Source organism: Echinops telfairi, unplaced genomic scaffold (assembly GCF_000313985.2).
Source record: "Echinops telfairi isolate 266 unplaced genomic scaffold, ASM31398v2 ScPeMD7_7417;HRSCAF=8455, whole genome shotgun sequence".
Taxonomy (NCBI): Eukaryota; Metazoa; Chordata; class Mammalia; order Afrosoricida; family Tenrecidae; genus Echinops; species Echinops telfairi.
In genome coordinates, this window is record NW_022111317.1 from 3550414 (window position 1) to 3556047 (window position 5634).

The following is a 5634-nucleotide window of genomic DNA, read 5'->3' on the forward strand; positions in this document are numbered from 1 at the left end:
TGTTGCCCTCATCATTCTCAAAACATTTGCCTTCTACTTGAGCCCTTAATATCGGCTGCTCATTTTCCCCCTCCCTCCCCACTCCCCCATGAGCAGGACTCTTGTTCACAGTTACCAGGCCCCCAGCAGGGGAGTGTGCACGCACACACATGCACACACGCACACACGCACGGTTGTTATAGCTCCTGTTGAGCCGGCCACTCACCTCCCTCAAGAAGGCCTGCACCACATCCTGGTCAGAACTGGGGACAGAGTACGCCACCAGTGTGGACCAGGACCCCCACTCCAGGAACCCAGAGAAAAGCTGCCCCCGAGAGTCCAGCCAAACACCAAACCTGAGACCCTGTCCCGCCCGATGGTGGTGGCAGTGGGTACTGGAAGGGCTCTGGGTGGTGGCTGAAGAGGTGGCATGGGGACAGGCTGCTGGCTGGGAGTCCTGCCACGGGCAGCTCGGCCACGCTGGCCCTCTCTCAGAGTCCCCTCTGAGCGGCTGCCACCACAGTGGGAGAGCCGAGGGCTGGCCCTTGGAACAGGCTTGTTCCTCAGGCAGGATGGAGGGGAAACAGGCTGGGGGTTTTCGGCGGGCAGCGGGGATGGGAGGGAAGCTGAGGCTTGTTCACCAGCACCTGGCATGCTGGAGCTACAGGCCCCCTCGAGCGCACGCGCGCGCAGCCGAGGTAAGTTGAGGGCTAATCAAAGGCAGCATGCTTCACCCAGCAGGGGAGTACGCCGCTGGAGTTCATTACCCCAAGATGTGGTCTCAGCTGGAAACAGAAATAGCTTCACAAAAGGTTTAGATAAATCCGTGGATGACAGTTCCATTCATGGGCTCCAAGGGGAAGGGGCTGCTTGGGGCCTGCTGTCTCCTGGGGAAGGCACCAGGGAGGAGACCTGGCCCCCCTCAGACCACCCCATGGCACCCCGCCCCTGCCAAAGGCAGGCTTGGCTGCAGGGGCCTTGGGGGGCCGTGCCGGTGTTCCTGTTGCTGGATCCTGGCCCGTGTCCCTGTGGGTCTGCCCTCACCCCCAGCATCTGCAGACACTACTCGGGGGACCTGGGTGCCACCAGCTCTCGGTGCATCCTGGCCAGGCTGTCCCTCGAGGGGCCAGCAGAGGGAGACAGACACCGTGTCCAGTCTCTGCTCCAGGTCTGAGCGGGCCGCTCCCCAGGGTGTAGGACCCAGAGAGTCTACCGGGTGCCACCTTTGTGCCCTGTGCTGGGCCAGCGTTCTGGTGGGGGTGGCCACACCTTCCCTCCCTGGCTGACTAAAGTTAGAGAGAGAGAGGTCAGAGAAGGGCCAAGATTGCTGGCACCACCACCCACCAGTGTGCACGGTACTGCAGGCTCCCCACAGCAACATCCTCACAACAGCAGCAGCACCTGCGCAGGGGGAGCTGTGTGATGGTGTGCAAAAAGGGTGTCTGGTTTCTCGCTTTACCGGAGGGAGAGAGAGCGACCTGCACCTGAGGCTGACGGGGTCACAGATGGAGGTGCTGCCTCTCTCTCTGCAGCCTTTGCACCCATTCTGTCACCAGCTGTCTCTCCTCCAACTTTGAGAATGCACACACAACTCACACACACTCCTGACGGTGAGGGAGTTTAGCAGGGGACAGTGAGAGATCAGAAACGAAGCGGGATTCAGGTTTCTGGTCAGGGCAGCTCCTGGGCTGAGCTCGAGGGCAGGAGCCCTGGGGCTGGTCTCTCCCTGTTTAGGCAAGTGTCACAACACTGGCTGTTGTTGTTAGGAGCCTTCGAACTGGTCCCTGCTCGTAGCGACCCTGTGTCCAACGGTAGAAAGCACCTCCTGGCCCTGCGCCACCCTCACCGTCATGGCTGTGGCTCGAGCCCGGTGCTGCAGCCACGGTGTCCATCCATTTTGTTGAGGGTCTGTCTTCCTGTTCATCAAAGTCCCAGTGATGCCTCGCTATCTGCCCTTCCAAGGAACACGCTGGTCTTACTTGCCCCGAGCCACAGGGCCCGCTTCTGGCAGTACTTGGCTAGCGCCCGGATGGGATGCAAACCCGTCACCCCTTCTTTGGTCAGCCCTTTGCCTTGTCCGGCGCTCGCACGTGCCGCGCCGCTCCGGTGCCACAGCTCTCTCTCCCCCTCCTGGGCCTAGGAGGTTCTCAGTGCAGGAACCCCAGGCCCAAAGGAGGTGTTCCGCTCCTGCCTCTTCTTGGTGGTAGTAAGGTGCGGGTCCCTGGCCTCTAGTATGGCTCCTGTTAAACCTAGCCCGACGGCAAAACTCGTCAGCCCCCGGCCAGATTCCATTCACCTTAAATAAATGGTCCCACCTGCACATAGGTGCCAAGGCTTATTTGTGTTATTGGTAAGCTCCCAGATCCCCTTGATGGGCCACAAGCACTTTAATTTGTATAGCCCCTCTCAACCCCTTGGTGGGAGTTATGGTCATGGGGCGAAAGGCCAGACAAAAATGAACTCTTCTGAGGCAGGACCACACAACTAGTACAGCAGCTACAATTCCTGGGCTAAGGGACCAGAAATGTCCCTGGGTCACTCAGAGCTTTCTTTGCAAAGCCCTTTCACTTCATTGCCTCACCTGAGTTCCCCTACAAGCTAGTGAGTTTAGAGGTTCGATTCCATTACAGTTCATTCTAAAGCCAGGAGGGTCTTTCTTGAGTGTCCTGGGTGGAGGTGGTGGTAGGCAGCTGCCTCAGGTGCTCTGTTCTCTGTGAGCTGCCAGCAGGCTGCCCACACGCCTGGTCAATACTGACGTCCCCCCAGACTTCAATGCTCCTGTTGGGCAGGGCCTGCCCTAGGCCCTATTAGGCAGCAGAGTCCTCTGTACACGGTAGGTGCTATTGGAAGCTTCTTGGAGTTGGCTTGCCCCACAGGCCTGAGTGCTACCCCTCCCAGCCCCACTCGGGCAGCAGGGTTCTCCTTTTGGTGACTGGCCATCTCCCCAGCAACCACCACCACCCCCCACCCCACCCCCGCCATGCCACAGCCCTTTGTCCCCCTTCTGAAGTGACCGCTTGACAAAAACACATCGGCTCCACCACGGAGCAAAGCTAGAGTCAGTGCAGGCAGCTCTGGTCTAAGATGATGCCTGAGAGGGCAGCGAGAGAGCAGGCTCTTAGGACGAGGATGGCAGACGCAGGGCGGACGTGGGGGCTTCTGGCTCCTTCTCTCCTTCCAGAACTGACTATGCCCTGAGGAGGCCCCTTCCCCGCCTCCACTCTCTCAACCCCAACTGCAATAAGGATGCTGTCTACTGCGCAAGGCCAAATCAAATCCTCAGGGGCGTTTCTTGCAAGAGGACGATGCTTTTAACACAGAGGACTGAGGCCCGGGTCCTAGATCTGTCTATCCTGTAGTGGGGAGTCCCCCCTGGAGGCAGGTTCCAGAAGGCAGGATAAGAGAGAGAGAGGACGATGGGGAGGGTGGCATTCCAGAGAGAGGGGACATTAGGAAAGACAGCAGGACAGGGCACGAGGGCAGGCAGCAATAATATTGTGTGATGGAGTGCTTCTTAGTGTCAGGGACTTGACCGGCACTGACTCGGCCCTCCCTCGTTTGAGGATGGTACAAGTGTCACTACTTCCGTTTGCAGAGAGGGGCTAAGGACTTGTCCAAGACCCCACAGCTCGAGAGTATAGAGCCAGCAAGCTCTCGTTTTATTCCCCACTCCCCCATCTCCCACCCATGCTGCAGTGGGTGGGACAGGAGGGCCCCAGGGTGGCATCTATCTTCTGCCCACCCCCGGAAGGCAGAGATGCCCAGACAGTTTCAAGGAGGCTTGTGAGGAGGCCGAGGAAGGGAGGGGGCTGTGGGGAGAGAGGGGCAAGGGCGGGAGCAGCCCAGCCGGCAGTGACTCAGCAGGGGAGGATGCATGTATCTGTCAGCCCAGGGAGAGGTAACCCCATACCTCTGCCAGGGGAGACGGAGTCACAGAGCCTGCGGCATGGGTTGGCCAGGGCAATGGAACATCCCAGAGAATGGCGGTAGGGCTCCTGGCATACCAGGGTGGAGCTGAGCTCCTGGGGGTAGCCCTCTCGCCCCTGCCCTCCTCACACACCCATCACCCAGACATCCTCACAGATGGGGAGATGGAGTTCAGGGAGGGCAGGCCAGAGGCACTCCAGGCCCTGGCTCCACTTGCTTTGTAGGGAGGCAGGGGGGTGTCATCTGGGAGGGCTTGGGCTGGTTCAGGTGTGGGTGAGGGATCCAGGGCAGGGCAGGCCCTGTGCCCCGGGGTTTCCGCTGACATCACGGCCAGTTCAGGGTGAGCCAGGGCCCTCAGGAAGGAAAGAGAAAGTGCACACCGCCCACCCAGCACCGAACCCTGGGGCGCAGGCGCCAATCAAGGGGAAACTGTCTCCTGGGGATGTAGGGTTTGCAGTATCCTGGGCTGACTCCTCTGGTCCTAGCAGTCTCTCGTTACAGACAATAATGCACCCCTGGGAAAGTAGAGGGGAGCTCGGGGTTGGCTTGGGGTGATCTATAGCTACAGGGTTTCAGCTCCTTCCAATCTGACTTGGCCCCCCACATTGTCTTGCCCCCACCCAGTCTGGAGGGCCCAGGGTGGGCTCCTGGCAGTGTCACACAGCCAGGTCCTGGGCTCCCCTCCAGGCAAATGGGACCCTCACAGAATCCCAAGAAGGACCCCTGTGCCCAGGTTGTCTCTAAGAGCACCTCTACACACCCGTCTCTTCTGTCCAGGAGCCACCTGTCAGGGTCATCGGGAAGCCAAGTCCTGCTCCCTTGCTGGGGACTTCATCTTCCTAGGCCTTTGTTTCCTCCTGTAAATGGGGAGCCAGCCGCTCCGGCTCAGGGCTAGATGAAAGAGAGTGCACCAAGCTCAGCACAGAACCAGCTGAAGCCAGAGTGCGATTCCTTGACGTTGGCCTTGCTGTCTAAGCACGGGCACTGAGCAGGCTGGCAATGCCCACTGCAGGCTCCTGCCCCTCAGTACGAAAGAATATGACATTCAGTGAATGAATGAATGAGCGAACATGCTAACCCAGCTCCAAATCCAGACTATACTGCCCGATGTGTCGGGTGTGTGTGTGGGGGGTGGGGGGGGCTGCCAGACTAGAGGCCCCCCAGGGCTCAGGTTCCCAGGATGACCCTGGCCAGCCCTGAGCTGCTGGTTCCGCAGCTAAAAGACGTTTAGAGAGTGCTCGCTTTGGCGCGTATACTAAAATTGGAACGATACAGAGAAGATTAGCAGGGCCCCTGTGCAAGGATGACATGCAAATTCGTGAAGAGTTCCATATTTTTTTTTAAAACGATATTTAGAGAGGCCGCCCTGGGCATGCCAGCTGTGGGGGAGGGACAGAGAGAAGGTGGGCTGGGCGACCACCAGCCCCATCCTCTAGGAGGGCAGCTCTGTCATTATATGGTGTCAGCCCAGTTCCTCAGGCTGCTCAAGCCCAGGACACCTGCCCCTGCTAGCTGGCTGAGGGGCAGGTGGTTGGCCCAGAGGGGTGAGTGGCCTTGTCCCAAGGCTATCCGGAGACTCCCAGCCTGGTCCACCCTGAGCACCTTCACCTGTGACTCCCTGTCCTCACCCATCAAACTCTTGGCCCCCTCTGCCTGCAGCCCCCTAATGCGGGGTGGGATAAGGTGTCCTTGTGACCAGGTGGAAATTCTTGAAGGGAGGGTGGGGGT

General features: G+C 59.4%; 1 non-coding gene across 1 annotated transcript; it reads left to right on the plus strand.

Annotated features, from left to right (window-relative positions):
- Positions 1–5140: 5140 nt before the first annotated feature.
- On the plus strand, positions 5141–5244 carry LOC115872010. The gene has a single exon (XR_004047595.1). It is a non-coding gene; the product is annotated as a U6 spliceosomal RNA (small nuclear RNA).
- Positions 5245–5634: the final 390 nt, after the last annotated feature.